Source organism: Arachis hypogaea, chromosome 7 (genome assembly GCF_003086295.3).
Source record: "Arachis hypogaea cultivar Tifrunner chromosome 7, arahy.Tifrunner.gnm2.J5K5, whole genome shotgun sequence".
Taxonomy (NCBI): Eukaryota; Viridiplantae; Streptophyta; class Magnoliopsida; order Fabales; family Fabaceae; genus Arachis; species Arachis hypogaea.
In genome coordinates, this window is record NC_092042.1 from 71,664,970 (window position 1) to 71,684,761 (window position 19,792).

Sequence of the window (19,792 nt, forward strand, 5' to 3'; positions counted from 1 at the left end):
CCTTGGACCTTCTCCGTAGGGACAAGCTGGCGTTATCACAAGCGACAACCATTTCCAAATCCCTTCGAATTATCCCTACTAACCCATCGTCTGCCACAAACTTCATTGATAAGAATTTTGTGCAAATGATTACTAGCAGGTCGTTGATGGTTTTCCTTCCAAGGATGACGCTATAAGTTGTGGAATCCTTGAGGACTACAAACTCAACTGTGGCGGACTTCCTACTTGCCCCAAAACCAATACAGATCGGAAAGATGACGGAGCAGTCCAGTTTGATGTAGTTATCACATAATCCCACGACTCTACTGCAGTGGTCCTTGAGGTCGCTTTCCTTTAACCCCAAGGTGTCAAACACGTTTCAAAACATGATGGACGAGTCTACCCCTATGTCAATTAAAATTTTCTTGACCAAACTCGTCCTGACTCTTATCGTAACCACCATTGGCGGGTCTTTCGTGAGGTCACCACACCACCGATTTCCAAGTCCAAATGATATTTCGGGGAGTTCTCTAAGAAAGGCCTCTCCCCGGCTACAACGGCGAATACCTTGGCATTTTTCTTTTCTGTGGACTTTGACTTTGTGGGGCGTCCCTACCGACCAACACATTCACTACTACGGTTGGGGTTGCCGGCCTGCGAGGGGTTTGGGTGGCTAGCTGCCGTTTGTTGGTAGCTACCACCTTGCTAACATTCTCATCATTTATATACTCTCTTGTCACGCGTTGTATCTCTTGCATTGTCCAAACAGTCTTGGTGATTAAGTATTTCCAAAAATCTTTATTTACTAGGTCATTGGTGAGGCACAAGCGGGCCACGGAGTTTGTGAGGTCGTCGATCTCCAAGAACTCATAGTTGAAACGGTCCAGGTACTTCCTAGTGGGTTTGCCAGCCCGTTGTGTTATCTCCAAGAGATGGATCGAGTGCTTTGCCTTGGAAATCCGAGTGGTAAATTGGGCTAGAAACTTCTGAGTGATGTCTGAGAAAGGGGTTATGGAACCTTATGGGAGAGAATTGAACCAACAAATCGCTAGCCCGCCAGGGTTACGGGAAATGCGCAGTACATATTGACTGCCTCTCCCACACTTTTAGGTTAATTCTAGCTACGAAGGCCGTGATGTGCTCTTGTGGGTCTTTAGGAACATCATACCTCATGTCCGTCGGTTTATTGAAGTTCATAGGTAATCGGACTCTGAGGATGGAGAAGTGGAAAGGGGTGGCACCAATCACCACAAGGTTTCAGCATTTCCTTTTTTGCTCGTCCCTATGCTCCCGGCTTCTCGACTTGACTCGAGAGTGAAGGAAATGGGTGCGACTGTCAGTCTAGTCGTGCCTATCGTTCTTCTCTCCGTCATGCTGCTGTTCTTCCGATCTTCTCAACGGTGACCTAGTGCAAGAATGGCTCAGGCAGGCCTGTGCACGAGAGAGTATTTCGACTATTCTCAGGGTTTTAGCAGTCTCTCGCCGCCAATTTTCATTCCAGATTTCGGACCCTATGTCTGAGCTCTTGCATGATCTGAGAATTGTCGTTGCCTGTACTCCATAATGGACGCCTTTTTAGGGATTGATTTTGGGAGTAGTCTTGATCGGAAGGGGTCGATCGACGCCTCCGAGAGGTACCTTTGCCCAGTCTACTCATGAGACAATTGGCACTCGTTGTTCTCACCTTCTCCTGGCTCGTCCTTCAGGTAGAGGAAAGCCTCCATTCTCAGCTCGTGTTAGGTCCCCACAGACGGCGCCATTGTTCATGAGTTCGTCGAGTCGGTTGGTAAAGGGATGTTGAGGATGAAGATCGGGACCTGAATGTGAGTTCTGAAGGGAGAAGGTGCATCAATGCGTCGTCAGTTGATCGACGGGTCGCGCCATTTGTAAGGGCACTCCGATGTCGAAGTCAATATTCATATAATAAGGTGGCTAAATTAGATTTTGATGACATATCTAAGGAGATGAGTAGATCCCTCTTCTTTATTCTCATTCGTCGGGTGGCCCTCTTGTTTGAACCTATCTCTTTAAAAGTTTCTACCAGTTGTCCAGCTAAAGAGATCGTGTCACATAATGAACATTTCATCGCATGACTAGATCATAGATTCGCTTAATGAACTTTCAATTCTTGTTGAGTTAGGCTAGAACATCTTTATCATTGAAACATAGCCTCGACCAAAAATTAAAAGGTTAATTCTATCCTCACTGTTTTGAATTTATTGATCAAAATAATCTTAAAGAGTTATAAGAAGTAAAATAACTATTTTAAATATTACATGTTTTCTCTTCCATTTAATAGTGTCATAATTAGTAAAATTTAAGTATTATCACACATCTGTAGAAGGCAAATTACTAGCAAGTATCCTTACGACATTTATTAAGATTTCTAAAGTAAAAAATATGGCAAAATATTTTATACATTTAATGTTATTAAAAATATCAAAATTTCTGCTTTAACATGCTTAAGAAAGTACAAATATTTGTTAGTAGTTGTTTTTTTTTTTTTTTGAATAAACAGTTATTTAAGATCAAATAAAATTGGGTGGAGGACAAATAATTATTTGACGTTGAACGTAGTACCATTTGATATTTGGAAAGTATTTCTCTTTTTTTTTTTTTTTGGACATATGGAAAGTATTTTAATTTTTATGTAGCTGCATTATTATACCACGATAATAAATATATAGTCCAAAGTAAGATGACGCGGCACGACAAAATCAATGAGAGACATTGAAAAAGTCTACATTTTTTGTCTCATCAACACAAATGTCCAAAAAAGAGGTGGCAACGTTTAACACCGCCATTTCATATATATATTCTTCATTACGTTATTATTCCTTCATCCTTAAGGTTCAAGCTTGAGTTATATATAACTTTCATCGCTAAGCAATCGTTAAAAAAAATAGCACTAACATCCTTAGCTTCTTAGTTATTATTCATGGCAGAAAAAGATGAAGGACAAGGATCAGCTAATCCTCCTCTGGAAAAGCCTAATGAGGGGTTGCCAAGTAAGTCATAATTTTTTGCTATTTCTAAATATTATTATATTTCGTGCAAATTAAAAACAAAAATTGATTCTGTTAACTCTTTAATTAATTTTGTATAATCGCAAAATCATTCATGTATGTGTGAAAACACCGAAAAATTATATAGAGGTTTAGATTAAAATTCCCCTCAATCTATACTTTTATACTGTTCTGTGTTTATGTTGGTATTTCAATTTTTACGCATTTAAGTTATAACTTTGGATTAAATTGTTGTTTATATTCACTTTTATTTATTTTATATTTTTAGTTTTATATTTAACTTACCATATCAAATAGTAATTGATAAACTCTTGGAAATTAATATAGAACAACTAAGATTATTGTCAATATTTGATATAAGAAAAAATCTAAAACTCTTAAAAATAAAATTAATGAAAACTCAACTAAGAATATCTAAAATTTAAATAGTTAAATAAAAAATTTATTTTAGTGAATTTTAGATATTAATTTTTTTTGATAACTTATTTTAATATTAATTAAAATTGACTAATATAATATTAGTTTTCTAGTATTATTTAACAGTAATTGAATGTACAGTTTAATGATTTAATTTTTTTAATCTCTTTTGAGTTTAAAATCGTGTGACCAACACTCTCTCTCCCTCTCCCTCTCTCACTCGCACTCTCTCAAATGCCTTTAAGTTTTTAAATAAATAAAAAATGAAAAAGAAGAGAAGCAGCTATTTTATCAAAAACACAAAAAAAAATTGAGCCAAAATTAAAGTGTCATGTATGACTTAATCATGACCTTTCTATAAGGTAATATTTGGTAGAGAGAGATTGAAAGATTGAGATCGAGAGATAGAGATTAAGAGACAGAAACTAAAATAAATTTTAGTATTCTGTTGGTGTAAAGTGAAAGACAGAAATTGAAATAAGAATAAAACTCTAAATTAATTTGTACAAAAGATGAAATTGGAATTAATTAATTGAAATGAGGGTATTTTAGATATAAAATGTTATTAAAATTTCAGTTTTCGTCTCTAAAAAATTCAATCTCCCATGTTCTTATTTTTTTGAGGTATTGAAATACTGAAATTTTAGGTACAGAGACAGAAATTTTAGTATTAATTTCTGAACCAAACAAATATAATACTGTATCTCAATCTCCTAATTTCTATTCCACTATCTCAAAACAAATACTACCTAACAGTCCAAACTCCAAACTTTGTTATGATTTATGCTATTATAAAATTAGTACTATGATTTAATTTGCTACCTTTGTGTGTGTATATATCCCCTAATACATTTCCGAGACAATATAAGAACCTAATCATCAACAACACACACACACACATATATATATATATATATATATATATATATATATATATATATATATATATATATATATGAAATACTACAGCTCAACTCATCCTTATCACAAAGCCGACAACAATTAATTAAATAAGCACCTAAAATTAACATCGAGTCCTAATCACTTGTGTATATGTTAGGTTATATTTGTTTATAGGGATAAAATACGAGTTAAATCCTAAAATGGTTTTTTAGATTGGCGTCATGTACTAAAATCGTTTCTGAGATTTCAATTGTACCAATTACGTTTCTGAGATTGAAAAAAATGTACCATATTAGTTCCTGACATATTTTTTATTAACGACGTGATGACATAGCATGATGACGTGGACTGTAAGTGACACGTGTCACTTCATGATTTAGCCACGAGTAATGGTATGATGATGTGGTGACCAGTGACACGTGACATGCTGACGTAGATAGCTGTGCCACGTGTCACAATGTTATTTGGTCACGTGTCCGTTTGTGTTATGTGTCGCAACAGTATTCGTCCACGTGTCATCCATTATGTCATTGTTGTATATACACCAAATTAGTCCCTCACTTTGCATTAAGTGACTCATTTTAGTCCCTAAAATTAAATATCGTGCACCAAACTAGTCCCTTCACCAATTTTTTTCATTTTTTTAAATTTAAAATTTTAATATCTTGGATACACTAATTTCAATTCTATTTTTTCATTATCGTTTAAATACAAGTGCTTTCATAAAAAATTTTAAGATTTTAGTTTTAATTATATAATTTTTTTAATAATTTAACATTGGTAAATTTTGTAATATATAAGTATGTTATTATAAAAAATAATTATATAATTGATTAGACACATTTTTTTCATAAAAAAACATGTGTTTTCAACAAAAAATTAATTATTAGAATAAACATTTTTTTCTTATGAAATACACATTTTTGTTATGTGTAAATGGGCTAGATTGAAAGCACTTCAAGCACCCTCACTACCATCTTTGACCTCGGCAGTCTAGACGAAAGTGGTCGGAGATGGTAATGAGGGAAGCTTGAAATGTCTTCACGTCAACTCCAAAACGACGGTTATTAGGGATATTCGCAAGAAAAAAATATTTTATAAAAGTATTGAAAGAGGTCGGAGATGGCAGTGAAGATGCTTGAAAAGTCCTCACGTCAACTCCAAGTCGGCGGTTAGGGTATTCGTAAGAGAAAAAATATTTTATAAAAATACTTTTATTTGAAGAATATGTGAAAAAATAGAATTGAAATTAATGCATTTAAAAATTTTAAGAACTTTTAATTTATAGAAAAAATGAAAAAAACTGGTGAAGGGACTAGTTTGATGCACGACATTCAATTTCAGGGACTAAAATGAGTCACTTAATGCAAAGTGAGGGACTAATTTGGTGCATATACAACGATGACATAATGGATGACACGTGGACGAATAGTGTTGCGACACGTGGTACAAATGGACACGTGGCCAAATAGTATTGTGACATGTGGCACAACCATCCACATCAGCATGACACATATCACTGGACGCCACATCATCATACTATTACATGTGGCCAAATCATGAAGTGACACGTGTCACTTATAGTCTACATCATCATGCCAGGTCATCACGTCTTTAATGAAAAATGGGTCAGGGACTAATATGGTGCACTTTTTTCAAACTCAGGGACGTAATTGGTACAATTAAAATCTCAGGGACAATTTTAGTGCACAACGCCAATCTCAGGGACCATTTTGGAGCTTAACTCGATAAAATACTAAGATAAAGATATAGAAATATAAAATTATATTTGACAAATAAGATATAAATAAAAATATTATATCTAAAAATATTGAATTAATATATTTTATATTTATTCCAATAAAAAAAGATACAAAAATATTAACAAAAAATATATTTTATTTTTTATTTTTTGTTATTTTGTTAATTTTATAATTTTTATTTTTTATTATTATATTTTTTTAATTTTTTAAATAAAAAAATAAATTAAATTTTATAATTTATTTTAATTTACTATCAAATAAAATACAAAAATACAAAATTTTGTATTTCTATTTTTTGTGTCTTATTTTCAATATCTTATTTTATTCTATCTTTAAAAACAAATACAATTTTAGTGTGTGCTCTAGTTTAAATTTTAAATATATATAAAAGATAATAATCGTAATTTAAATCCTTTTATGAATATAACGATATTTTTTTCTTTTTTAAATAAGTTTGTTATCCGTTTAAATATTTGTGGATAAAAATGAGAATTGCAATTTAAATAAATAAAAGTTAAAACCGTGATGATATTCAATAATTACATTGTAATTAAATTACTGTAGTTGTGGTAATATCAAGAAGGCATCAAATATATCTACAAATTACATATCCAATGTAAATATGATCTAAGCTATAAATATCTCTAAACCTAGAGATATAATGGTTACTTTCTAATTTAAAAAATAAGAAACATCAAACTTTAGAGTATTTTGATTATAAAAGTTTATTTAGTTATAACAATTAAAGCCAGAAGTGAAACTGTGAAAGTACCTAGTCTTTCTTTCTTTTGCCTCTTTTCAAGAGCTTCTTGTATCCTCCACAGAAAAGCAGTCCCCGGCCGGCTAAAAAGACGATCACAATCTGCAACCGCAGAGCAATCAAATGAAAAATTGAATATCCACGGACACATTGTTATCTTCCATAGGTTGCTGATAGTTAGTGCTGATATATATTTATATACTAAATATATGTATTTTTTTTTAAATATTATTTATATATTAAATACATATAATATTAGCCATCATTTGTTTTTTTTATAAATACACGTATAGTTTTTCTTATTATCAAAGATAATAAATTTTATTCTTTGATAAAAGATTAAAGAATACATTTATCCTGAACTTACCAAAAGACATCAGCCAATTTAAAAGTAAGTTCTGTAAGAATAAAAGAAATAAGAAAGGGAAAGTGAGCTTTCTTTAAGGTTTTCAAACACTTTGTTCTTCTCGAATCATCTTCTTTGTCGCCTCCACTATCTCAATTCATGACTTCTCTTCACCTCTTCTAAAATCTAAGTATTTCGAGCTCTCCAAATATTCCACCATTGAACCGCAAACAAAAGGATTTATTTATCTCTATCTCATAGTTGTAAAAACACAATCAATTGCCATTACGAAAATACATCAATAATAACAACCAACATCTTATCTTCTAGTTATCAGATGTCTGCTATTTTCTGAAGCATAGTCATTGCCTCAAAGATAATAAGTTAATAACTGGTAGTATCATCATTGATGTTACATCTGTACCAATATATTTCTGCATAATTTTTCAGTAACTATCTCTATTCTATCACATAGGTTTATTTCGATAATACAGAAAAGAATATTAATCATATCTAATTTGTCTCATAAAAATAAAGATAAAAAATTAAAAAAATATTTTTTTATTAAAATTTTTTTTTATCTTTTAAAATAATTGTCAGAAATTATTTAAAATTTTTTTTCAATATAAAATATAATTAAGTGATTAATAGTTGCTTAACAATTCAGAGCCTGCATAATGATGAAACTTACGGCATAGTCCACGTATATAATTTTTTTATAACATGTTTAACATCTTGTTATCAGTGTCTTACAATCAACCTGTGGGATCAAACAATCCCAAGAAAATAAGTTGGCCGGAGCTGGTAGGCACCACTTCTGAAAAAGCAAAAAAGAAGATAAAGGAGGAGATGGATGAGGCTGATATCCAGCTGATTCTACCGGGTTATTCTGTCACTTTTGATTTTCGATCACAACGAGTTCGAATTTATGTTGATGAATCTGACAAGGTCATTAGGACTCCCAGCATTGGCTAACTTTTCCAATCCATCTTGCTAATTCTGTAAAAATATATTTTAAATAGGGAAATGTTCAAGTTTTAACAGAATTTATTGTTTTTTTTGTCATTATTTTAGTCATTATTCATGAATCTAATATTTTTAATTTAGTAATTTAATAATTTATTTTTAATTTATATTTTTAAGTATATTAATAATAAAAATAATAAATTCTACTAATTTTTTAGTTTTTTATAAATAATATATATCTAAACATGGTGTACAAAACTGGCTCTACACATCTCACAGAGATAGATCGACAAGTATACTAGGTCGTCCAAATAATTCTTTAGGTGATTGAGGGTCGGTTTCACGGAGATTGTTGGTTTGAGCAAGCAGTGGTTATCTTGCAGATTTTAATTAGGCGGATAGAAAATATAGTTGTCACGAGAAAATGCATAAAAACAGACACATAAATAAAACGTTACTAAATAGGTGTGGAATCAATGGCATGAGAACGGTTGAGGCTTCGAGGATGCTTTGTCTTTCCGGATTAACTTTTTTTACTGTCTTCTTCAATAACTTTCTTATTCCTTCAATGGAAGCCGTAAGTGATTAACTCATGTCCTCTCATCAAGTTAACATCCTCTACTGCAGAAATCCACCATGTTGAAGTGACTCATGCCCTCTCATCAAGCCACCTCTAGGTTTCTCACTGTAGCAGAAGATGAAGCTTTAAACAATCCACTCCCCTTCACGATCCTACTCAAGGTGCCACAGACAAGGCAGATTTTTCGGATTAGAAAGTGCTACTTCTTTGACTCTAGCCTTAACGCCACAGAGATCTCACTTACCCACAGTCAACGAAATTTTATGTCACGTATCCAAAATTGCCTAGGTACTCCATTGAAATCTGCAATGCAATCTCTAATTTTGGTTCAATGCTATCTGGTCAAAACTCGCACGGAATCCATGTAGAATAAGGGTGATTTTCACAGGTCATCCTCAATTCATAAGATGAAGAATGAGCTTGTATAAGAGAATAGAATCAAACATATTGAACTAGAACAGTAACATTATTGATCCATAAAACTCAGCAGAGCTCCTAACCTTAACCTTAGGAGGATAGTGACTCAAACTGTACAAAAGTAGTGATGAATTCGAATGGGGGAGGAAGAAGATCCTAAACAAGGGTGATCTTCTCCTATATATACTAATCTAATGACTAAGGATTATAGAAATATGATAGACTAGTCTTAGAGGTGCAAAAATTCACTTATGGAGCCCACTTGGTGAGTGTTTGGGATGATCTTTAAGTGTCTCCACGAGCTAGTACCCCTTAAGGGTGTTGAAGGCTTATTAGGGACTTCCTTTTGGGCGTTGGATGCTAGCTGCTCCCCTGTGGGTGCTGGACGCCAGGAATGGAGCTGGTGGCTGGCGTTGAACGCCAGTTTTGGGCCTTCATTTTCGAAGCAAAGTATGGACTATTATATATTTCTAAAAAGCCTTGGATGTTAGCATTTCATAGTCGTTGAAAGCGTGCCATTTGGACTTCTGTCACTCTAGATAGACCATCATAGAAGATTCCTAGGATAAACCATTCTAAGAGCATGTCAGAAGGACACCTCTTGATCAGTTGTTTGTATCTTTCCCAAGCTTCGCAGAGGGATTCACCATCTTTTTGTCTAAAGGTTTGAACTTTCACCCTATGCTTGCTCATTTTTTGAGGTGGAAAGAACTTGGCCAAGAAAGCATTGACTAGCTTTTTCCAAGAGTCTAGGCTTTTCTTAGGCTGAGAATCAAACTATATCCTAACTCCGTCTCTAACAGCAAGGGAAAAGCATAAGCCTGTAGATCTCAGGATCCACTCCATTGGTCTTAACAATGTCACAGATTTGCAAGAATTCAGATAAGAACTAATGTGGGAAAAGTCCATGAAATTTGCAATTCTGTTGTATTAGAGAGACTAACCGAGGCTTAAGCTCAAGGTTATTTGCTCTAATGGCAGGTATGGAGATACTTCTATCATAGAAATCAGAAGTTGGTGTAGTAAAGTCACCAAGAATCTTCCTTGCATCTCCTTCATTATTCGGTTCAGCTGCCATGTCTGTACTTTCAGTTTCTTGTTCAAAAAGTTCTGTGAGATCTCTTCTGGAGCGTTGTGCTTTAACTTGTTGCAAACGCTTCCTTAGGGTCCTCAGGTTCAGGATTCAGATCAAAGAGAGGTTCTTTATCTATGTTCCTGCTCATAAACAAGAAAAAGAAAGCAAGAAAGAAAAAGAATGGGAGCTCTATGTTAAAGGATAGAAAACTCCTTGTGAGATGTGAAGAAGAAAGAAGAATGAAGATAGAAGAGTGAGACGAATAATTCGAATAAAGGGGGTAAAGAATTCAAAAATTAAGAAGTAAAAAGAGAAATTAGAATTAAAGTGTTTTTGTTTTTATTTTATTTATTTATTAAATAGGAAATTAAAAGCTAATTAACTAAAAAGATTTTGAAAATTGAAAGATGATTTTTGAAAAAGAAGCGAGAGAAATAGAACGGAAGTTTTCGAAAATAGAAGAGAGAAGAATTAGTTAGGAAGTTTTGAAAAAGAAGAAAAAGAAAACAAGTAACTAATTAAGAAAGATTTGAAAATAAGATAAGATTTAAAAAAGATTTTATTTTTGAAATTTGAAATTTGAATTAGGATAAGATAAGAATTGAAAGGATTTGAAAAAGATTTGATTTTAAATTTTGAAATTGCAATAAGATAAGATAAAGATTTGAAAAAGATTTGATTTTTGAAATGATTTGATTTTGAAATTTAAAATTAAGATAAGATAAGATAATTATTTGAAATTTAAAGAAGGATAAATCAAAGATAAGATAAAGATTTGAAAAGGTTTTTAATTTTAAAATTTTAAAAGAAAGATAAGATAGGAAAGATTCAAATTTAAAAGAAAAGATTTGAAAAGATTTAAAAAAGAGATAAGATTTGAAATTTGAAATTTGAAATTAAGATAAAATAAGATAATGATTTGAAATTAAAATTTGAACTTTTTGTGGAATTTTTGAAAAGAATTTTTGAAATAAAGATAAAAAAGATATTTTTTATTTTTTGAATTAATGAAGAAAGAGAAAAATAATCAAAAGACACCAAACTCAATTTTTTAGATCAAAAGACACTAATTTTCGAAAATTAAGAAAACAAACACCAAAAGACACCAAACTTAAAAATTTTAAGATCAAAACAAGAAAAGAAACAAGAACAACTTAAATACTAAGAAAGAACACTAAGAACAAATTCGAAAATTCAAAGTAAACAAAGAACACACAAAGAACACCAAACTTAAGAGTTGACACTAGACTCAAACAAACGACACTAATTTTAAAAATATTTTTGAAAATTTCTCAATTTTTTTAATTTATTTTTTTTTGAGTCAATGCTACTGTTGATAGCTTTTTCACCTATTAGAATATAATTAGAATCAATTAGGATCAATTAGCATTATTTAGCATATCTGAATATTTATTATAGGATATTACGTCTTTATTATTTCGATTCTCTTAGAACCTATAAATACCGTTCTATGTTGTGTCATTCTAGACAATTTGAACAGACAACTTGAATACTCACAAACATTTTTTCTATTGCTCTTTCACCTCATTCTAACATGGTATCAGAGTCATGGTATCCTCCTTGAGGATGATAAATTGATTTTCTTCTGATGAAATCACCATACTTTTTATACTTTTCTTTCGTGCTATTTTTTCCTTCTCTTTTGTTAATGCTTTGATGCTTTTTTGACCTCACCAATTAGCTCATCACTACTTACTTATTCTCATGGAGAAACCATATGTTTTTCGTCACCTTCCGATAGTTTGTCATCTCTTCGCACTTTGTCACTTTTCAATAGTTTTCCGGCAGCTCACCATCTTTTCAGTAGTTTTTCGGTAGCTAGCCACTCTTGCCACAGTTTTGTATGTGTTATCTTCCGGTAGTTCCGTCTGTGTTCTCTCGTAGCAGTTCCATCTGCGTTTCGTCTGTGTTTTCTTGTGGCAATTCTGTCTGCATTTCTTTTCGACAGTTCCGTTTGCATTTTCTTCAGATAGTGCCAGTTCCGTTTGTGCTTCCTTCAGACAAGCGGCAGTTCTATCTGCACTTCCTTCAGACAAGTGGCAGTTCCGTCTGCGCTTCCTTTCGACAGTTCCGTCTACACCCATTCTATTCGTTGTTTTTAATAAGTTTCAAACTCAAGTTATCACTTGAGTTTGAGGGGGAATGTTAGAATATAATTAGAATCAATTAGAATCAATTAGAATTATTTAGCATATCTGAATATTTATTATGGGATATTACGTCTTTATTATTTCGATTCTCTTAGCACCTATAAATACCGTTCTATGTTGTATCATTCTAGACAAATTGAACAGACAACTTGAATACTCACAAACTTTTTTCTATTGCTCACCATGTTAGAAACAAGAGACTAAATTGGAGAAAAGATGGTATATTATTGAGTATATTCAAATTGTCTGTTCAATTTGTCTAGAATGTGATACAACATAGAACAATATTTATAGGTGCTAAGAGAATCGAAATAATAAAGACGTAATATCCTATAATAAATATTGAGATATGTTAAATAATGATAATTGATCCTAATTGATCCTAATTATATTCTAACATCACCAAAAATACAAATAACTTGTACAAATTATCTTCACACTTATAGTCATTAGAAGACTCATTCCCATCATATTCATGCACATTCTTGGCAAGAATAAATTTGGAGTGGACAGTTTTGGTGGATGTATATTTTGATGGAAGATAATTCAACTACATTTAAACAACAAAAATTATTAAACTAACGCTATTAAATCACTAAATCAATTTTCGTAAGATAATGTCTTGCCCAAAATTATTCAATGTCTATTAAAGAACTATTGGCTCTCCTCCATTGATGAAAAAAGGAATAAAAACCCTATCATTTACTGATGCATGAAACTACCAAACCCAAGAATAACTCTTCACAAACAAAATTTGCAACTATCCTTTATAATGTTCAAAAAAATTATTAAAAAGAAAAAAAATCATATAATTTATCATGAAATAGTAACTTGGAAAAAAAGAATGCTCAAAGCTCTAACAACTTCACCAACAGATTCAAGCCACTAAGCAAGTTATACACAATTTGTTGGTGTTATTCTGGTATTTAGCAAGAATTGCTAACGAGAATACGAGATACTATTTTTGAATGTCAAAAGTAAAAGAGAAGAGAAAGGGGTTCACGTTGATTAAAGACTGAAGGATTTTATTTTTTTTGGTTATACACACTCACCCATTTACACACACAATGTATGGCTTTTTTATCACTCTAGTTATAGATCGAGCCTCTTGTGACATATTTGAAAGCAAAAAACTTTACCATTAGGACATAACTTCAGCCACAGATCTATAGAATTGTGCGGTAAGAGCATAATCGGCCTAAATACCCTTAGAGTTTTTTTTCCCTCAAAGGTAGATGATTTTATTTTAAAACTAAAATGAAATGTATGGTTCACTTAGGACTACAAGCATAGGAAGAAAATGAAAATTATCCAACAAAAAAACTCAAAGACCAAGCATTAGAGAAAGAGAATGTTATCAGATAGAACTTTCATCTTCTTTCAAGGGTCACAACAGCGCAAAAGGAGGGAGGGAGAGAGAGAATGAATTCATATGGGTCTTCTTCCTTCTTCTATAGCTCGACGAGCAAACTTTGCAACTAAGAGGGGAGATCTTCTAACTTTTTCAAAGGTGAACTCGTTCTTTGTTCTCCAAATCCACTATGCAGAATAAACGGCCAAAGTTGTTCTGTCTTCTCCTCATCTTTCATTTTCTACCATGTTTATAAATCTTAACCACCACCTCCATGGTTCTTTAAGTTGAGTTGGGACAAATATGGAGTTGGCTTTCCAGACTTCAATTACATCTGAACATCCACAAAAATAGTAATAAATAGACTCATCTTCAACTTGGCACTGTGAAAAGAGTGGTTATATTCAATAGATTTTTCCGTACAATTTTCACTTTACAAGTAAACCATCATACATCACTTTTCATTAGAAATTCTTGATTTCTGGTTGACATTTGAACTCCCAAATTGCATACCAGAGTTCATTGCCGCCACACTGTTCGGAGAGAAATTTGTACAAGATGTGTCCGGTACGGGTTGAGAGATGGATTGGGAACTTGCGGGTTGGGGCGGATGCCGAATTCTTTGACTAGAGCAATGAGGAGGGAGATACCTACAAAGACACTCTGACGCTCAAGGCAGAATGGATTTGAGAGGTATAAGGTATATAGAATGAATGTCGTATTTAAGAGGAGCTCAGAACTCCCTTTTATATAGGTGATGGTGAGTATCTTATCTTATATTATCTGGCCAAGATAAGGGAGTCCTTTGAATTTGAATGTTGGTTAGGAGCTCTAATGGGCCAGTTTAAAGCCTTCTAGAAGAACGGTGCGGTTTGGTCCCGGGTAGTCGGCTTCGGAGGCTATTATGTGTATGAAATCCGTTGGCCGGATCCATAACAGTTGCCCCCGCAGCGGGAGAGCGAACAAGGTCGGTCTTCATCGTTGGAGGATATGATTTTGGCCGTTCACAGCCTTCCTTGATATGCCAGAACAGGAGGTAAGGTTCTCAGAGATTTACTCGACGGGCCAGCCTATGGCGGAGGGCCGGCGTGTCGGGTCTTTAGAATATGTCAGTTTGTAGGGTTTATCAGCCTCGTAGTCTGTGTTGCGGTTGGTGTGAACTTTCTGTCTTCTTACGCTTGTTTCGTTTTCAAATGTGTGTTGTCAGTTGCATTTTTTAGAGAGAGCACTTATTGCGCGAGGGGGCTTGGGCTGCCTTTCCAATTTTGCCCTTCTATGTTTGTTGGTTGCAAAGGGTATTTTTGGTTTTTCATTCTTCACAACCGTGTTGGTTTTTTGCTTTTTCTTCCTTCGTCCGTTTCATTTTTTCAGTCTTTCTAGTTTCATATCCACTTCACTTTTTTCTGCTTTGTTCTGCTTCTGCACATTTTGGCTCTGTGTTTGTGCTGTCTCTCTGCTCTGCCCCCATTTTCTGCCAGTTGCTTTTATCAGGTTGGTATTCTATTTCAACGTCTTTCATTTTTACTTTTGTTTTCCTGTGTTGGGGTTACATTTAATACTTATTTTATCATTATTTTTCAAAAATGAAGGTAGTAATTTTATTTGGGGGAGGATGAGTGGTGCACAAAATTGCAATCACACTTTTGCAATTCTGCACAACTAACCAGCAAGTGCACTGGGTCGTCCAAGTAATACCTTACGTGAGTAAGGGTCGATCCCACGGAGATTGTCGGCTTGAAGCAAGCTATGGTTATCTTGTAACTCTTAGTCAGGATATCGATAATTATCAGGTTTGATTGTGAAAAGTAAAAGAACATGAAATAAGTACTTGTTTTGCAGTAATTGAGAATAGGTTGAGGTTTTGGAGATGCTCTATCTTCTGAATCTCTGCCTTCCTATTGTCTTCTTCTTCATGCACGCAAGACTCCTTCCATGGCAAGCTGTATGTAGGGTTTCACCGTTTTCAATGGCTACCTCCCATCCTCTCAGTGAAAATGTTCAACGCGCTCTGTCACAGCACGGCTAATCATCTGTCGGTTCTCAATCGGGTTGGAATAGAATTTAGTGATTCTTTTGCGTCTGTCACTAATGCCCAGCCCTCAGGAGTTTGAAGCTCGTCACAGTCATTCAATCCTTCAATCCTACTCAGAATACCACAGACAAGGTTTAGACCTTCCGGATTCTCTTGAATGCCGCCATCAATTCTAGCTTATACCACGAAGATTCTGATTAAAGAATCCAAGAGATATTCACTCAATCTAAAGTAGAACGGAGGTGGTTGTCAGGAACACGTTCATAAGCGAGAATGATGATGAGTGTCACGGATCATCACATTCATCAAGTTGAAGAACAAGTGATATCTTAGAATAGAAGCAAGTGTGATTGAATGAAAGACAGTAGTAATTGCATTAATCCATCAAGACACAGCAGAGCTCCTCACCCCAACCATGGGGTTTAGAGACTCATGCAGTAGAAGATACAATGAAAAACGTGTAAAGTGTCATGAGGTAGAGATACAATATCAAAAGGTCCTATTAATAGTGAACTAGTAACCTAGGGTATACAGAAATGAGTAAATGACGTAAAAATCTACTTCCGGGGTCCACTTAGTGTGTGCTTGGGCTGAGCATTGAAGCTTTCATGTGTAGAGACTTTTTCTGGAGTTAAACGCTAGCTTTTATGCCAGTTTGGGCGTTTAACTCCAATTTTTATGCCAGTTCTGGCGTTAAACGCTGGGAATTCTGAAGCTGATTTGCAACACCGGTTTGGGCCATCAAATCTCGGGCAAAGTATGGACTATTATACATTGCTGGAAAGTCCAGGATGTCTACTTTCCAACGCCGTTAAGAGCGCGCCAATTGGGCTTCTTTAGCTCCAGAAAATCCACTTCGAGTGCAGAAAGGTCAGAATCCAACAGCATCTGCAGTCCTTTTCAGCCTCTGAATCAGATTTTTGCTCAGGGCCTTCAATTTCTGCCAGAAAATACCTGAAATCACAGAAAAACACACAAACTCATAGTAAAGTTCAGAAAAGTGAGTTTTAACTAAAAACTAATAAAAATATAATAAAAACTAACTAAATTATACTAAAAACATACTAAAAATAATGCCAAAAAGCGTATAAATTATCCGCTCATCACAACACCAAACTTAAATTGTTGCTTGTCCCCAAGCAACTGAAAATCAAAATAGAATAAAAAGAAGAGAATATACTATAGACTCCAAAATATCAAAGAAACTTAGCTCCAATTAGATGAGCGAAACTAGTAGCTTTTTGCTTCTGAACAGTTTTGGCATCTCACTTTATCCTTTGAAGTTTAGAATGATTGGCATCTATAGAAACTCAGAACTCAGATAGTGTTATTGATTCTCCTAGTTAAGTATGGTGATTCTTGAACATAGCTACCTTGTGAGTCTTGGTTGTGGCCCAAAGCACTTTGTCTTCCAGTATTACCACCGGATACATTCCTGCCACAGACACATATTTGGGTGAACCTTTTCAGATTGTGACGCAGCTTTGCTAGAGTCCCCAATTAGAGGTGTCCAGGGTTCTTAAGCACACTCTTTTTGCTTTGGATCACAACTTTATTATTTTTTATTTTCTCGTTTTTTTGAATGCTTTTTCTTGCTTCAAGAATCAATTTGATGATTTTTCAGATCCTCAATAACATTTCTCCTTTTCCATCATTCTTTCAAGAGCCAACAATTTTAACATTCTTAAAGCAACAAGTTCAAAAGACATATGCACTGTTCAGGCATTCATTCAGAAAACAAAAAGTATTGTCACCACATCAAACTAATTCAACTAGTTTCAAAGATGAATTCGAAATCCTGTACTTCTTGTTCTTTTGTGATTAGAGCATTTTTCATTTAAGAGAGGTGATGGATTAATAGGACATTCATAGCTTTAGGACATGAACCTTAAATTTTATTAATCATGAATTAAGAACAAGACTCAAAGATAGATATAAGATAAGACTAATAGAAAACAAAAATTTAAATAGACTCCTAATAATAGAGGTTATCACAGAGTTAGGACTCAACAACCTTGATTTTGAGAAGTGGATGCTCCCTCAACTTGTGGGGTGAGCTTTTGGCGTTTTAACTCTTGAAGTTCACGCCCCTGCTTCTCTTGTTCCTTCAGTAATTTGCAGAGCATGCAGTTCTGATTCTGCTGTTCTTCCTTAAGTTGTTCCATAGTTTCTTGCAGCTTGGTGATAGATGCTTCTAGGCTGGCCCAGTAGTCAATTTTAGGAAATTCAGGGAGGAACTTCTGCGCCCTCTTTTTGATGGAGTTGTCTTGCATTTGTCCTTCCATTGACTTCTTGGTGATTGGATGTTCAATTGGGATGAATTCATCTACTCCCATCTTCACCCCATCCTCTTTACAGAGCAAGGAGATCAAGCTTGGGTAAGCCAGTTTGGCTTCAGTGGAATTCTTGTTTGCAATTGTGTAGATCTCACAAGCAATCAGATGATGAACCTCCACTTCTCTTCCAAGCATAATGCAATGAATCATCACTACTCTCTTGATAGTGACCTCAGAATGGTTGCTAGTGGGCAATATGGAACGCCCAATAAAGTCTAGCCAGCCTCTTGCAATTGGTTTGAGGTCTCCCCTCTTGAGTTGGTTTGGGACACCTTTTGAATTGGTTATCCACTTAGTTCCAGGGAGGCAAATGTCCTCTAGAACTTGATCCAACCCCTTATCTGCTCTCACCATTCTCCTATTAAAGGATTCAGGATCATCTTGCAGTTGAGGTAATTTGAAGACCTCTCTTATTTTGTCCAGATGGAAGTAGATAACTTTTCCTCTGACCATGGTTCTGTAAGTATGGAAAGCAGTTCCAGTCATTCTTTGCATATCTGTCAGCCACAGATTTGAGTAGAATTCCTGAACCATATTTCTTCCAACCTTTATCTCAAGATTGGTTAGAACTTCCCATCCTATGTTTCGAATTTGCTCTTGGATCCCCGGATATTCATCTTCTTTTAGATCGAATTTGACTTTCGGGATCACTGACCTCAGACCCATTATTTTGTGATAATGGTCTTCATGTTCTTTGGTTAAGAACTTCTCTTGATTCCAAGGACTCTTTGAATTATTCTCTTTCTTGCCTCTTAAATTGGTTTGTTTTCCCTTAGGAGCCATGATCTTGATGAATCTTGGCTTAGTGATCACGGAAAAATCACACCAAACTTAGAGGTTTGCTTGTCCTCAAGCAAAAGAAAGGAAAGAGGGGAGAGAGGAGGAGAGCAAATTCGAATGGTGGGGAGAAAGGGGTGGCCGAACGTGTATTTATAAGGTAAGGGGAGAGATTTCAAATATTTTGAAGGAGATTTGAGAAGATATGGAAAGAATTTGAGAAAAATTTGAGTTTTTGAAGAAGATTTGGGAAGGATTTGAGAGAGATTTGAAGAATGATTTTATTTTTTTTGAAAATTTGAAGGTGAATGATGAAAGTTTGAAATGTGTTTATGTAGAAAATTATGGATCAAAACAGGAAAGTTTGAAAAAATTTTGATTAGAAAGCGAAATGTCCATCCCCCACCTTTCTGGCGTTAAACGCCCAGAATGGTATCCATTCTGGCGTTTAACGCCCAAATGCTGGCCATTGTGGGCGTTTAACACCAGAATCCCCTTTATGACTGGGCGTTTTGCTAAACGCCCAGGATGCTGCACACCTGGCGTTAAACACCCAGAATGGTGCCCATTTTGGCGTTTAACGCCCCAAATGGCACCTTTACTGGCGTTAAACGCCCAGAATGGTGCCCATTTTGGCGTTTAACGCCCAAAGTACCCTTTACTGGCGTTTTTTTCGCCAGCAAGCTCTTTTTCTCTGCTTTTTGCACTGAATCCTTCTGTAACTCTGTGAATTCCTTTAATTTTGATATTTGCCCTTTGAGAATATATATCAAACTTTGATTAAACAAAATAGATAACCTGCTAATGACTGGGTTGCCTCCCAGCAAGTGCTTCTTTATTGTCTTTAGCTGGACCTTCACTAAGGATCATTCAAGCCTCAGTTTTTGAGCATT

General features: G+C 34.5%; 1 non-coding gene across 1 annotated transcript; it reads left to right on the forward strand.

Moving 5' to 3' along the window:
• The first annotated feature begins 2,475 nt into the window (after positions 1-2,475).
• Positions 2,476-8,327, forward strand: LOC112703378 (uncharacterized). Its single transcript, XR_011864116.1, has 2 exons — positions 2,476-2,987; positions 7,940-8,327. It is a non-coding gene; the product is annotated as an uncharacterized protein (transcript).
• The last annotated feature ends 11,465 nt before the right edge of the window (positions 8,328-19,792 follow it).